The sequence below is a fragment of the Capricornis sumatraensis genome, chromosome 1 (assembly GCF_032405125.1).
Source record: "Capricornis sumatraensis isolate serow.1 chromosome 1, serow.2, whole genome shotgun sequence".
NCBI classification, from domain to species: Eukaryota; Metazoa; Chordata; class Mammalia; order Artiodactyla; family Bovidae; genus Capricornis; species Capricornis sumatraensis.
In genome coordinates, this window is record NC_091069.1 from 244,083,889 (window position 1) to 244,099,747 (window position 15,859).

A 15,859-nucleotide genomic window follows, 5' to 3' on the forward strand; every position below is an offset into this window, starting at 1 on the left:
GTTGTACAGAAGCTTTTAATTTTAATTAGATCCCATTTGTTTATTTTTGCTTTTATTTCCAGAATTCTGGGAGGTGGATCATAGAGGATCCTGCTGTGATTTATGTCTGAGAGTGTTTTGCCTATGTTCTCCTCTAGGAGTTTTATAGTTTCTGGTCTTACATTTAGATCTTTAATCCATTTTGAGTTTATTTTTGTGTGCGGTGTTAGAAAGTGATCTAGTTTCATTCTTTTACAAGTGGTTGACCAGTTTTCCCAGCACCACTTGTTAAAGAGATTGTCTTTACTCCATTGTATATTCTTGCCTCCTTTGTCAAAGATAAGGTGTCCATATGTGTGTGGATTTATCTCTGGGCTTTCTATTTTGTTCCATTGATCTATATGTCTGTCTTTGTGCCAGTACCATACTGTTTTGATGACTGTGGCTTTGTAGTAGAGCCTGAAGTCAGGCAAGTTGATTCCTCCAGTTCCATTCTTCTTTCTCAAGATTGCTTTGGCAATTCGAGGTTTTTTGTATTTCCATACAAATCTTGAAATTATTTGTTCTAGTTCTGTGAAAAATATGGCTGGTAGCTTGATAGGGATTGCATTGAATTTGTAGATTGCTTTGGGTAGTATACTCATTTTCACTATATTGATTCTTCCGATCCATGAACATGGTATATTTCTCCATCTATTAGTGTCCTCTTTGATTTCTTTCATCAGTGTTTTATAGTTTTCTATATATAGGTCTTTAGTTTCTTTGGGTAGATATATTCCTAAGTATTTTATTCTTTTCATTGCAATGGTGAAAGGAATTGTTTCCTTAATTTCTTTTTCTACTTTCTCATTATTAGTGTATAGGAATGCAAGGGATTTCTGTGTGTTGATTTTATATCCTGCAACTTTACTATATTCATTGATGAGCTCTAGTAATTTTCTGGTGGAGTCTTTAGGGTTTTCCATGTAGAGGATCATGTCATCTGCAAACAGTGAGAGTTTTACTTCTTCTTTTCCAATTTGGATTCCTTTGATTTCTTTTTCTGCTCTGATTGCTGTGGCCAAAACTTCCAGAACTATGTTGAATAGTAGCGGTGAAAGTGGACACCCTTGTCTTGTTCCTGACTTTAGGGGAAATGCTTTCAATTTTTCACCATTGAGGATAATGTTTGCTGTGGGTTTGTCATATATAGCTTTTATTATGTTGAGATATGTTCCTTCTATTCCTGCTTTCTGGAGAGTTTTTATCATAAATGGATGTTGAATTTTGTCAAAGGCCTTCTCTGCATCTATTGAGATAATCATATGGTTTTTATTTTTCAATTTGTTAATGTGGTGAATTACATTGATTGATTTGTGGATATTGAAGAATCCTTGCATCCCTGGGATAAAGCCCACTTGGTCATGGTGTATGATCTTTTTAATATGTTGTTGGATTCTGATTGCTAGAATTTTGTTGAGGATTTTTGCATCTATGTTCATCAGTGATATTGGCCTGTAGTTTTCTTTTTTTGTGACATCTTTGTCAGGTTTTGGTATTAGGGTGATGGTGGCCTCATAGAATGAGTTTGGAAGTTTGCCTTCCTCTGAATTTTCTGGAAGAGTTTGAGTAGGATAGGTGTTAGCTCTTCTCGAAATTTTTGGTAGAATTCAACTGTGAAGCCGTCTGGACCTGGGCTTTTGTTTGCTGGAAGATTTCTGATTACAGTTTCAATTTCCGTGCTTGTGATGGGTCTGTTAAGATTTTCTATTTCTTCCTGGTTCAGTTTTGGAAAATTGTACTTTTCTAAGAATTTGTCCATTTCTTCCACGTTGTCCATTTTATTGGCATACAACTGCTGATAGTAGTCTCTTACGATCCTTTTTATTTCTGTGTTGTCTGTTGTGATCTCTCCATTTTCATTTCTAATTTTATTGATTTGATTTTTCTCTCTTTGCTTCTTGATGAGTCTGGCTAGTGGTTTGTCAATTTTATTTATCCTTTCAAAGAACCAGCTTTTGGCTTTAAATTAGAGTTTTGTCCAGATATACACCCCGGAGTGTGATTAAGGAATGTATGGTAACTCTATTTTTAGTTTTTTAAGGAACCTCTATACTGTTCTCCCAGAGAAGGCAATGGCAACCCACTCCAGTACTCTTGTCTGGAAAACCCCATGGACAGAGGAGCTTGGTAGGCTACAGTCCATGGGGTCGCTAAGAGTTGGACACGACTGAGCGACTTCACTTTCACTTTTCACTTTCATGCATTGGAGAAGGAAATGGCAACCCACTCCAGTGTTCTGGCCTGGAGAATCCCAGGGACGGCAGAGCCTGGTGGGCTGCTGTCTATGGGGTCGCACAGAGTTGGACATGGCTGAAGCGACTTAGCAGCAGCAGCAGCATACTGTTCTCCATAGTGGCTGTACCAAAATACATCTCCACCAACAGTGTAGGAGGGTTCCTTTTTCTGCACACCCACTTCAGCATTTATTATTTGTGTACTTTTTGATGATGAGGCTGTCCTTTTTGTTAGGTTTTTGAGAAAATTTTGCAGGTGCTGCAGGTAAAGCCTTGATTCCCACGCCACTGCCCACAGGGAGGAGGTTTTCCTTGGGTAATCTGATTCTGATCTGTCATAGTACTGCTTTTGATTACAGAAGAGACCCAAGAGGATTTGAAGCACTAATAATGAATAAGTTAAGCAAGCTTCATTAGAATCGCAAAGAGGTTCTGACATTCCCCCAAACTCCAGAATCTCCAGTTAAAGCTTAATTTGAAAAAGAGAATATTTTATTTTGAATTAAATTAATAAAGTTTAAAGGGAGAAAAAACAATAACTGCTTGGGTTACAAAATCATTCCCAAGAGTCTTGGGTTCAGATTCAAGGGCAAAATGAGGCCAAGTATGAATTCATTAACTTTGTTTTGGATGGAATATGAGCCTTTGAGAGTCCTCTGTCCTCCTGGACGGGTCAGGTGAGGCCTCAAGTGAGCTGATTATAGTGCTCACCACTCTTTCCTGGCATCTGCCCACCAGGAGACTGAGGACATCATGTACTCCCAAGCCAGTTTTCAGCAACAAATGAATGGAAATCATTCAGACCTCTCTCCCCACAATGAGACTTGAACCAGGAAAACTAATACTATGTCTGAACTTGCAGACATGGTTCCAATGGAATCAGAAAAGCTTGAAATGGGGAGGAAGACCAAAGGCCAGCTGGGTTCAGGCAGCATTATGCAGGTGTCAGCCCTCATGCTCCTGGCTTCAGCTTAAGTACTTCCAAGGAGGGGAATTCATCCTTACTGTAAGGTATCCTCATAAGGATACGGTAACCTAGACTCCATTTGCCCTAGGCCATCTTGGCTCACACCTATTGTCATGGTTTAATTATTAACATTGTTCTGTTTCATTTTCAAGTGTCCAAACTAGGACAATATATTTTACAGTCCCTTCATGATAATAAATCATTTTCATAGCTGACATTTATCAAGTGCTGATCATATGCCAGGCATTCGTGAGCTTGGTGCTGTCAACACCATCATCACAGTTCATCACAGATCATCATCATCATCACCAGACCAAGATCCACACCTCCTGAGTCAGAGTCAAGATGTAATAACAGGCTTCTGGATTCGGAGTCAGAGCCCTAAGTTTTTCCTCTCTTATCTCTAAACTTCACTACCTCTGGACTTCTGTTTTGTATACCTAATAAGAAAAACATCCATATGCCTCTCCAGATGTCCCTACCACTGACTTTCTCTTAAGTGCTCAGTTGAGGGAGGAGACTGACTGATATCTGAGGGCCTTGTATATCTCAGGTGCTATGTTACCTAATAAATCAAGAACTGGGCTCTGAGAGCTCAACTAATTCATCTGCGCTCATGTTGACAGCAAGTTGTGGAACTAAAATTCAAACCCAAGTAGACCTGATATCAGTGCTTGCCTTCCCAGTATACCAATTTTCCCATCCCCATTGCATTCAGTTTCTACAACCCTCTGCAGACTGAAAAAATTGGAGAATAATTCTCCCTAAATGTAAACTGCAATAACTGCTCAGTGAGGTCAGGAAGAAAGCGACCCTTTCCATATGTTGATAAATTGACTTCTGTATCTTTCCCAGCTCAGGAAAACCTACAACATCCTTCTGTGAGTGTTTATCTTCAATACTCCTGGACCACAGAATCTGAGCAACTTACAATATTCAGGCCTCACCCTTCCCTGGGCACAGACCTTTTGTTATGTAGCAGATATGGATAACAATCAGATAAAAATAGCTGATATATGTTCATTTATTCATCCATTCAGTGAATAACACATTCAATGCAAACAATAATAATAAAAAGATAATATGTATTTATTCACTTATTCATTTATTGAGCCCTTACTATATGCCAGACACTCCCCTAGACCCTGGAGCATCAGCCGTAAATAAAGGGACAAAGCCCTGTTATCATGGAGTTTACCTGTTCCTACATAAAATAATAACAGAGACAGTCCTATGAAGGAAAAATCTTGACAGGATAAGGAATAAAGACTGATGGGAAGGGATGAGTTCTAATTTAAATAAGGGTTCTGGGAGGCCCTTTCTGAGCTGAGACCAGAATAAAGTATGGGCATAATCCATGCAGAGAATTACAGGAAAGCAGTCCAGGCAGAGAGCAAAGTGACCACCCATACATACTGCCTTATGCTGAAAACTGTGCCAACCAACCATCTGATTCCATTCTAACAGAACCCCTGAGGGAAAAGTGCTGTATTTCCATATTTTCTGCTAAACACCCAAACCTTGAAGTGACTTGCTTAAAGGCAAGCCATTTTCAAGTGGGCAAAGTTAAACCCAGGCTTCCTGACACCCAGATGATGTCTTCACTGTAGCTCCTGGGCACTTCTGTGCCTTTGCCTGTGGGTGACACCCTCCAGGCTTTCAATGCAAGATTTACAGGATGACCAGGAAGCAACCTCTATAAAGCCTGCATCATCCATCTTATTCTGCATCTGGTTCTGACCTTTCGTTACATATTTTTGATTATAGAAGAGACCCTGGAGGGCTTGGATCACTAACAATGGATAAGTTAAGGACCCTCATGGGCCCATAAGGATGGGAAGTTTAACTCTCCATGTCCCGGGCTCACCAAGCAAGCCACAGGCAAGCAGGAATCTTTGATCTAGGGCCAAGCCTGGAATAGATGGAGTAGGAAGAACAACACACTGGGAGCCTTCCTTTGTGCCACTCACTCCCTCTGCCCCACAGCCCACCCATTATGCTTTCCCAATGCCCATTGTTATCCACACTGAGATCAACTCAGTGTCTTAAATATCTTTACGCTTTACCTCTTTTTCCAGTCTACTTCCAGGACCCCAGTCCAAGCCAGTCAATGACTATAATCATCTCTTTGTGGGAATTGATTAGATGGGAGAGAAAAGAAGAGAAAGTACCATTTCCTAAGCATCTCCATGTACCTGATGCTGGAATTTTATTGGTACTCATTATGCATATGATAATAAACCAGTGGCATGGATAGTATTATCACCATTTCACAGAAGAGGAAACTGAGGCTTGAGGAGGTTACCCTGCTTGCCCTATATCAGGCTCAGCATTTGGAGCCTCATGTGTGATTCTTTTTAAAATTAATTTATCTTCATTTTTCATCGAAATATAGTTGATTTAGAATATTGTGTTAACTTCAAGTGTATAGCAAAGTGATTCATTAAATATCCTTTTTTTCAGATTTTTTCCCTTATAGATTATTATAACATACTGAATATAGTTCCCTGTGCTATACAATAGGACCTTGATCTCAAACTCCTAATTTGTCCCTCTCCCCTTTCCTCTTTGGTAACCATAAGTTTGTTTTTATGTCTGTAAGTCTATTCCTGTTTTATAAATAAGTTTATTTGTATCATTTTTTTAGATTCCACATATAAGTGCCATTATATATTATTTGTCTTTCTCTGTCTGACTTCACTTAGTAAGATAATCTATAGGTCCCTCCATGTTTCTTACTCAACATTATATAGCAGGAATGAAGCATGAAGCTAGGGCACAAGTTAAGTGGCTTCTGCAGTGGTCTGAGGGAGAGGGAACACCCCTCTGAGGTTAGCTTCTTCAGGGTGAGTAGTGAGTATGAATTACTGCATGCATCTGACAGGGTTTAGTGCAGGATCAAGTCCAGCCTCTGTCATTTATAGGAGACAGCAGAGACGAGATGGACTCTGGCTGGACTGACTGGATTTAAATCTCAGCTCCTTTACTTTCTGGCTGTGGAAACTTGAGCAAGTCACCTACCCTCTCTAGTGGGCTGAATGGTGGCCACCCCCAAAATATGTCTGCATCCTCAACCCTGTGGTCTATGAATATGACCTTATTTGGACAAAGAGTCTCTGCAGATCTAGTTAAGTAAGGGTTAGCAAGATGCAGAGGTCATCCTGGGTTGTCCATGTGGGATAAGTTCAATGACAAGTGTCCATACAAAGGAACCGCAGAGGAGGAACACAGACAGGAGAGGGCCACAAGGAGGAGGTGGAGTGGTGCAGCCACAGGCCAGGGGACAGGCAGGCACCAGACTCTGGAGCAGAGACAAGAAACATAAGTCACCTTCAGAGCCCCTGGAGGGAGCATGGCCCCTACAGACAGCTTGATTTCAGAACTCTGCCCTGGAAACCACGAGAGAAGATGGTTCTGTTTTTTTATGTCAATTTGTGATAATTTGTTATAGCAGCCCTAGCAAACCAATGCACTCTTTATACTTTGTTCTCTTGTCTGCAAATGGATGTAATACTTACTTTATAGGGGTGTTATGAGAATTAAATTAATCAGTACCCTTAAGTCACTTCAGAGCAGTAGCTGGCACACTTAAAGTAGGTGCTCTTCCTGCAGTAGTATTATTACTCTTTGACTTAATTATCTCTGAGCTTCTGTCGCTTCACCTGTTAACTGGTAATAAAAATACTTGGTCTAATAACATGAAAGTTGGACTTTGCATCCTTCACTTAAAAGTAGTCCAGGGATTTCTCCCATCATCCTCTTTCTGTAGACTACTAGTATCTAGTTGCCAGCCTCACTGACAATGAGTCACCCCCTGCCAAAGGTGAGGATGGTTGAAAAGCTGCCTGTGCCCTTGACCTGACCCAGGGCCCTCCCCTGGGCAGTGGCTGCTTGGAGATGCAGCTCTTCCTCTTTCTCCCAATTGCCATGTGGTATCCCTCAGGTCAGGGTGGGGAGATGGCCTCTGGGCCAGGTCATTGGTGATGAGGAGGCAAAGGTGCAGAATACACAGGCAGTCCTTAAATCCTTCTCTGAACATCTCTCCATCCCTTACTATTGAAGTCAGAGAAAGGGTAAAAGCCTGTAATTACACTGGAAGTAGTTAGAACACTGCTTAATAGAAAGCCTAAGACAGGAAGCCCAAGCGAGCAGATTACCCATCATGCCAGTCACTTGAAATCATTCTTGCTGGGCTGGTCCTTCAGTAGGTCTCCACTGGGGAGCTGGGGACCAGACTGAGTTTATGTAAAACGTGCATGTACACATGTATTGCCGTTCTCTCTCCTGAATATCTGAGAAAGCTTCTATGCTGCTACAACTTTACTCTTAATCAAAGTCTAAATCAGCAGAATGGATTCATTTTAAAACCCTTTTCTAAAAATCCTTTAAATTTGATCACACTGTACTGAAATTCGACACGAAATGTTGATGTGTAATTCTCACTTATAGCTCAGTGCTTATCACTTTCAATGTACATGCAGGTCACCTGGGGACCTCATCAAAATGCAGGTTCTGGCTCAGCAGGTCTGCAGTCGGCCCTGAGAGTCTGCCTTTCTAGCCATGCGGGTTGTGCTGCTGCACCTGGATAGCAGCCAGCTAGGATGAGGAGGGGAGAACACAAGTGAAGGGAGAAGGAATAATTCTCTCTCCTACGGGTGACTCCACATCCCTCCTATCACAGCAACCACTCCAAGCTCCTAATGAAGATCATCAAAATGAATAAAGTTTGCCCACTGAGGGAAGAGGGAACAACATAAGAAAAACATAGCTCTTTAAAGGCTATTTTAATCTTTAAAACAATGGTAAAGTTTCCCTTTACTGGTAGTGCATACAAGATGCCAAGCTTCTCAGGCGTTATTTTGTGCTCAGATAGGATTGTGGCTCATCTGTGTCAGTGGTGGAAGCCAGGTGACCAGAAAAGGGAGGGAAAGTGTCAAAGCTAGGGTCTTCAGGCATATTTATCTTAGTAAGTCTGATGTCTACCAGGTGAATTTATACCTGTCTACCAGCAGTCTTGGGAGGGAAGGAGATGGTAGGGAATTCCCTAAAATCAGTCATCATCAAAGCCATTATCACATCTTTTCCTGGGACTTTGAACCTGGTCATGGGCTAGGTCAGTATTAGTTCCCTGTTACAAATGACCACAAGCTTGGTGGCTTGAAACAACAAATTTATTCTCTCACAATTCTGGGGGAAGAAGTTCAAAGTCAGAGTGTGAGCAGGGCCATGCTCCTTCTGAAGGCTTTAGGGGAGAATCCATTCCTTGCCTTGTCCCTCATCTTCAAATATTTCTCTGCTCTGTCTTCATATTTCCATCCTTTCTAAGTGTATGTTATCATATCTCCTGCTGATTCCTTAGATTACATTTAGAGTCCACCCAGATAATCCAGGATTATCTCCACATTTTAAGATCCTTAACTTAATTACATCTATAATGACTTTTTTGCCATATAAGATAATACACACATGTTTCAGTGATTTAGGGTATGGATATCTTTGTGTTTAGTCGTGTCTGACTCTTTGTGACACCCTGAACTGTAGCCCACCAGGCTCCACTGTCCTTGGGATTTTCCAGGCAAGAATACTAGAGTAGGTTGCCATTTCCTCTTCCAAGGGATATTCCAGACCCAGGGATCAAATCCATGTCGCCTGCACTGGCAGGCAGATTCTTTACCACTGAGCCACTTGGGAACCCCACGGATATCTTTAGGGGGTCATTTTTAACCTACCCCAGCCAACATGGCTAAAGTACCTAGTATCAGTTCAAGGACAACACTGCCAGGAACCTGGTCTGTAGAAATAAAGGAAAACTCTTCTTTTCTGCCTCATGTTCATCCTGCTCCTCATACTCATACATGGCCTTGGTAGCTACCATGTGCCTACCTTGTGCCATCATGTTATTCTCAATATCCAGGACATGATAGATACTCAACAGTATACTCAGTGAAGGAGTAAATCTTGGCCTCAAATCTTATAGCTTTGTGTATTAGTCTGTTAGAACTGCCATAACAAAATCTCACACACTAGTGACTTCAACAACTGCAATTTATTTATCATATTTCTTGAGGCTGGAATTCCAAGATCAAGGTGATCAGTGCAGTTCAGTTGCGCACTTGTGTCCAGCTCTTTGCAACCCCATGAATCACAGCATGCCAGGCATCCCTGTCCATCACCAACTCCCGGAGTTCACTCAGACTCACATCCATTGAGTCGGTGATGCCATCCAGCCATCTCATCCTCTGTCGTCCCCTTCTCCTCCTGCCCCCAATCCCTCCCAGCATCAGAGTCTTTTCCAATGAGTCAACTCTTCGCATGAGGTGGCCAGAGTACTGGAGTTTCAGCTTTAGCATCATTCCTTCCAAAGAAATCCCAGGGCTGATCTCCTTCAGAATGGACTGGTTGGATCTCCTTGCAGGCCAAGGGACCCTCAAGAGTCTTCTCCAACACCACAGTTCAAAAGCACCAATTCTTTGGCGCTCAGCCTTCTTCACAGTCCAACTCTCACATCCATACATGACCACAGGAAAGACCATAGCCTTGACTAGATGGACCTTAGTCGGCAAAGTTATGTCTCTGCTTTTGAATATGCTATCTAGGTTGCTCATAACTTTTCTTCCAAGGAGTAAGCGTCTTATAATTTCATGGCTGCAGTCACCATCTGTAGTGATTTTGGAGCCCAAAAAATAAAATCTGACAGACACTGTTTCCACTGTTTCCCCATCTATTTCCCATGAAATGATGGGACCGGATGCCATGATCTTCGTTTTCTGAATGTTGAGATTTAGACCAACTTTTTCACTCTCCTCTTTCACTTTCATCAAGAAGCTTTTTAGTTCCTCTTCACTTTCTGCCATAAGGGTGGTGTCATCTGCATATCTGAGGTTATTCATATTTCTCCCGGCAATCTTGATTCCAGCTTGTGTTTCTTCCAGTCCAGCGTTTCTCATGATGTACTCTGCATAGAAGTTAAATAAGCAGGGTGACAATATACAGCCTTGACGTACTCCTTTTCCTATTTGGAACCATTCTGTTGTTCCATGTCCAGTTCTAACTGTTGCTTCCTGACCTGCAGACAGATTTCTCAAGAGGCAGGGCAGGTGGTCTGGTATTCCCGTCTCTTTTAGAATTTTCCACAGTTTATTGTGATCCACACAAAGGCTTTGGCATAGTCAATAAAGCAGAAATAGATGATTTTCTGGAACTCTCTTGCTTTTTCCATGATCCAGCAGATGTTGGCAATTTGATCTCTGATTCCTCTGCCTTTTCTAAAACCAGCTTGAACATCAGGAAGTTCACAGTTCACGTATTGCTGAAGCCTGGCTTGGAGAATTTTGAGCATTACTTTACTAGCGTGTGAGATGAGTGCAATTGTGCAGTAGTTTGAGCATTCTTTGGCATTGCCTTTCTTTGGGATTGGAATGAAAACTGACCTTTTCCAGTTCTGTGGCCACTGCTGAGTTTTCCAAATTTGCTGGCATATTGAGTGCAGCACTTTCACAGCATCATCTTTCAGGATTTGAAACAGCTCAACTGGAATTCCATCACCTCCACTAGCTTTGTTTGTAGTGATGCTTTCTAAGGCCCACTTGACTTCACATTCCAGGATGTCTGGCTCTAGATGAGTGATCACACCATCATGATTATCTGGGTCGTGAAGGTCTTTTTTGTAAAGTTCTTCTGTGTATTCTTGCCACCTTTTAATATCTTCTGCTTTCGTTAGGTCCAGACCATTTCTGTCCTTTATCGAGCCCATCTTTGCATGAAATGTCTCCTTGGTATCTCTAATTTTCTTAAAGAGATCTCTAATCTTTCCCATTGTGTTGTTTTCCTCTATTTCTTTGCATTGATCACTGAAGAAGGCTTTCTTATCTCTTCTTGCTATTCTTTGGAACTCTGCATTCAGATGCTTATATCTTTCCTTTTCTCCTTGGCTTTTCACCTCTCTTCTTTTCTCAGCTATTTGTAAGGCCTCCCCAGACAGCCATTTTGCTTTTTTGCATTTCTTTTCCATGGGGATGGTCTTGATCCCTGTCTCCTGTACAATGTCACGAACCTCATTCCAGAGTTCATCAGGCGCTCTATCTATTAGATCTAGACCCTTAAATCTATTTCTCACTTCCACTGTATAATCGTAAGGGATTTCCTGAATGGTCTAGCGGTTTTCCCTACTTTCTTCAATTTGTGTCTGAATTTGGCAATAAGGAGTTCATGAATAAGGAGTTCTTCAGCTCCTGGTCTTGTTTTTGTTGACTGTATAGAGCTTCTCCATCTTTGGCTGCAAAGAATATAATCAATCTCATTTTGGTGTTGAGCATCTGGTGATGTCCATGTGTAGAGTCTTTCTTGTGTTGTTGGAAGAGGGTGTTTGCTATGACCAGTGCATTTTCTTGGCAAAACTCTATTAGTCTTTGCCCTGCTTCATTCCGCATTCCAAGGCCAAATTTGCCTGTTACTCCAGGTGTTTCTTGACTTCCTACTTTTGCATTCCAGTCCCTTATAATGAAAAAGACATCTTTTTTGGGTGTTAGTTCTAAAAGGTCTTGTAGGTCTTCATAAAACCGTTCAACTTCAGCTTCTTCAGTGTTACTGGTTGGGGCATATGCTTGGATAACTGTGATATTGAATGGTTTGCCTTGGAGACGAACAGAGATTATTCTGTCGTCTTTGAGACTGCATCCAAGTACTGCATTTCGGACTCTTTTGTTGACCATGATGGCTATTCCATTTCTTCTGAAGGATTCCTGCCCGCAGTAGTAGATATAATGGTCATCTGAGTTAAATTCACCCATTCCAGTCCATTTTAGTTCGCTGATTCCTAGAATGTTGACGTTCACCCTTTCCATCTCTTGTTTGACCACTTCCAATCTGCCATGATTCATGGACCTGACATTCCAGGTTCCTATGCAATATTGCTCTTTACAGCATCGGACCTTGCTTCTATCACCAGTCACATCCACAACTGGGTATTTTTTTGCTTTGGCTTTTTCCCTTCATTCTTTCTGGAGTTATTTCTCCACTGATCTCCAGTAGCATATTGGGCACCTACTGACCTGGGGAGTTCCTCTTTCAGTATCCTATCATTTTCTCTTTTCATACTGTTCATGGGGTTCTCAAGACAAGAAAACTGAAGTGGTTTACCATTCCCTTCTCCAAAGGACCACATTCCAGCAGGGTTAATTTGTGGTGAGGCCTCTCCTGCCTTCTCATGGTCTTCTCATAAACCTTTTTCTCTGGCGAAGGAAATAGCAACCCACTCCAATATTCTTGCCTGGAAAATCCCATGGATGGAGAAGCCTGGTAGGCTATAGTCCATGGAGTTGCAGAGTCAGACATGACTGAGCCACTTCACTTCACTTCACTCCTGAGCATATACATAGAGAGAGACAGAGAAAGAGAGACTTCTAATGTATCATCCTCTTTTATAAGGACACTAGCCCTACTGGACTAGGGCCCCACACTTATGACTTCATTTAACCTCAGTTATCTCTGTTATAGGCCCTGTCTCCAAATACATTGTGGGTCAAGGCTTTAAGATCTGAAGCAGGGGAAGGGACCCAATTCAGTCCATAATGCTCTGAGATCTTAGATAAATGCTCTAATTTCTCAAAGCCTTTCTTCTCTCATCCCTTTTTCTCTGGGAAAGAGAGAGTTTTGCTCATTGTGCTGAGTTGCTCAGTCGTGTCCAACTCTTTGTGACCCCATAGACTGTAACCTGCCAGGCTCCTTTGTCAATGGGGATTCTCCAGGCAAGAAGACTGGAGTGGGTTGCCATGTTCTCCTCCAGGGGATCTTCCCAACCCAGGAATTGAACTGGGGTTTCCTGCATTAAGTCCTGCAGGTGGATTTAATATTTTGTTCCTTAAATGACAGTAAATGAGATCATGTACGTGAAACATTCAACACATTATCTGACACAGAGTAGAATGTCAGTAGTGTCTCCCAGAAGCAGACACTCATTGAAAAAAGATTATTTGGAAAGTAAAAGAAACACTAGAAAGGGAGTGGGGAAGTGGCAGGAAAGGAGGAAGAGTCAATAAAGCAAAGGCTGTGATGTCTAAGGAATCACCACTGGGAGTAACTGGAGCTCCATCCACTGGGGAAGCTCAGCTTATGTGCAGAGCAAACACCAAAGAGTTACCCCCATACCTGGGTGAAAGGAGCTGGGGCATTTCTGTCTGCCCCCAAGGGTGTTAATCCTCTCCACTTGCAGCTTTCTGAGCTGGTGGAGAGTGGACACAGACTCCAGGGGAACCTGCAGGCAAAGAGATGCCAATGTCAGCCGTTGGGAGCCCAGCCAGCCCTGCAAGAGTCCAGCCGAAGGGGACCTAGATCTCTCCCCTTCTGTTGCTATAAGAGCCATCATGAATGTTTGGTTATACACTGTAGTGATGGGAGTAGTAACTACTACTTTACAGAGCACTAGGGATGCCCCTTGACAAAAGGTTCTGGGGCCAAAAAAGTATAAAGAATACTCCTACCATGGCTGTACTCAGGGTAATTCAAAACTAGAGCTCTGCTAATTTTCTGCAGTTAAGATGTCAAGCTTTTTTCTAGTCCTATGATTTCCAGACTTATCTACAGAAAGACTTTCTCATACAATATTTACTTACCTTTTAAGGGATGAATGTTCTCTGACACATGCTTTGCTGTTGTTATTGTTTAGACACTAAGTTGTGTCTGATTCTTTTGTAACCTCATGAACTGTAGTCTGCCAGGCTCCTCTGTCCATGGCATTTTCCAGTTAAGAATACTGGAGTGGTTTGCCATTTCCTTCTCCAGGCGATCTTCCTATTCCAGGGATTGAACCCATGTATCCAGCATTGGCAGGAAGACTCCTTATTACCTGGGAGTAGTAAAGCCACTGGAAGCCAACACATGCTTTGGGCATTCTCATTTCTGTCTAACAGAGGTGTGATTGTCCTGTATTGTAAATATGTTCTCATCTGTCCACCTCTGTTGTCTCAGAACAGCACCTAGCGCAGAAAAGATGTTCAATAAATGTTTGTTTTGCAATAAATTCCTAAAGAAATTTCCAGAAATGATCTGAAGATATTTTCAGTAAAAGGAGCTCATGAAAAACAACTGTCTAGTCCCCAAAATGACTGCTTTGAAAGCCTTTGTATGCAAATCCAGCTGAATATACATGTTAAAATATTGACCAAAAATTTTTTTATTCACCTGGATTTTTTTCCATTTATCTAAGTGAAATAGTGGACTTGCCTAAAAAATGAGGATACCTGCTGTTAGAATACTGTTCATTTCAGAAGGAGAGAAGCATTTCCTCCATAGATTCACGTGTGAATGCAGATCAGAGACTTAACGGTCGTAATGTCCCTCTGATCTCACTTTGCTAATAAGAGTGTGTGCTCCCCCTATACTTCACCTTTCTCAGGATTGCAGCTGAGACCCCACTCTAGGGTGAGAAGAATCAACTCAGAGGACTTCTGACAAGTGCATCCCCTTAAGCCCAGTGCTAAATACTGCCTATTTATTGGCATCAGTGTCAGCTTGGACTAGGGTGAATCCTTGTCATTCAAACTCCCTCATCCTCTGACAAGACCAAAGGTTTTTCTTGAGTCTGATGCAGTTGCTTCAGTTGCAACAAAGCCTTTGTGAGATGGGGATTGGCATGAATAGGCTTTTCTTCAAAGATCATTGCTCCTGCTGGGTATCCTACTGTTCTAGCCCAAATGCCTAAAAATGGCAATGCCAATAGCAACTCATTGTCAATCATTATTACAATGAGAGGTTTGAGACTTTAATTGTTACTCATTTTTTGGAGCTAAGATGGAGGCCTGGAACTGTAAAATAAGTTTGTTTGAATACCTGCTTGATTAGCCACTTTATGTATGCAAAGGCCCATTTCTTGAGAAGGAATATTTTCTGGGATATTGCTTGCCTTTCTAGCATTCATAAAAGGCAGGAGGTGGTACATGGTAGCATTCTTTTCAGGCCCTACCAATGGAAATGTTAGCATTTCTAAATAAGTTCTTCTTCTCCTGTGAGAACTCCAAAACAACAACTCGCTGCTGAACAACCGTCTACTAGAGAATGTTGGATTCCACCAAAAAAAGATACCCCATGTCCAAGGGCAAAGGAGAAGCCCCAGCATGATGGTAGGAAGGGCAAAATCATATTTAGTATCAAACCCCTTACCCACCAGAGACGCTCAGAGGGCCCTAGTGTGCACCAACCTTGTGTGCACCAGGAACCAGAGACCACACAGAGACTGAGCCAGAATTGTGTTTGAGTGTCTCCTGTAAAGGTACGGGTCAGCAGTGGCCTACCACAGGGGCAGGGGCTCTAGGTGCAGCAGACCTGGATATGGCATAAGCACTCTTGGAGGATGTAGCCATTAATCCCACCATTGAGCCGCAGAACTTACACAAGACTGGGGAAACAGACTCTTAAAGGGCACAAACAGAACTTTGTGTGCATCAGGACCTAGGAGAAAGGAGCAGTGATCCCATAAGGGACAGACCCAGACTTGCCCATCAGTGTCCAGGAGTCTCCAGCAGAGGCACAGGTTGATGGTGTCCTGCTGCAGGGTCGGGGGCACTGAATTCAGCAGGGTATGCATGGGATCTTTTGAAGGAGGTACCTCCATCACAGTTTGGCCTCAGGTCAAACAACAGGG

General features: G+C 42.2%; 1 protein-coding gene across 1 annotated transcript in view; it reads left to right on the top strand.

The window, feature by feature from the left end:
* The window catches only part of CPNE4 (copine 4), a 494,912-nt gene that overhangs the window by 273,409 nt on the left and 205,644 nt on the right, over nucleotides 1–15,859 (top strand). The window lies entirely within an intron of this gene.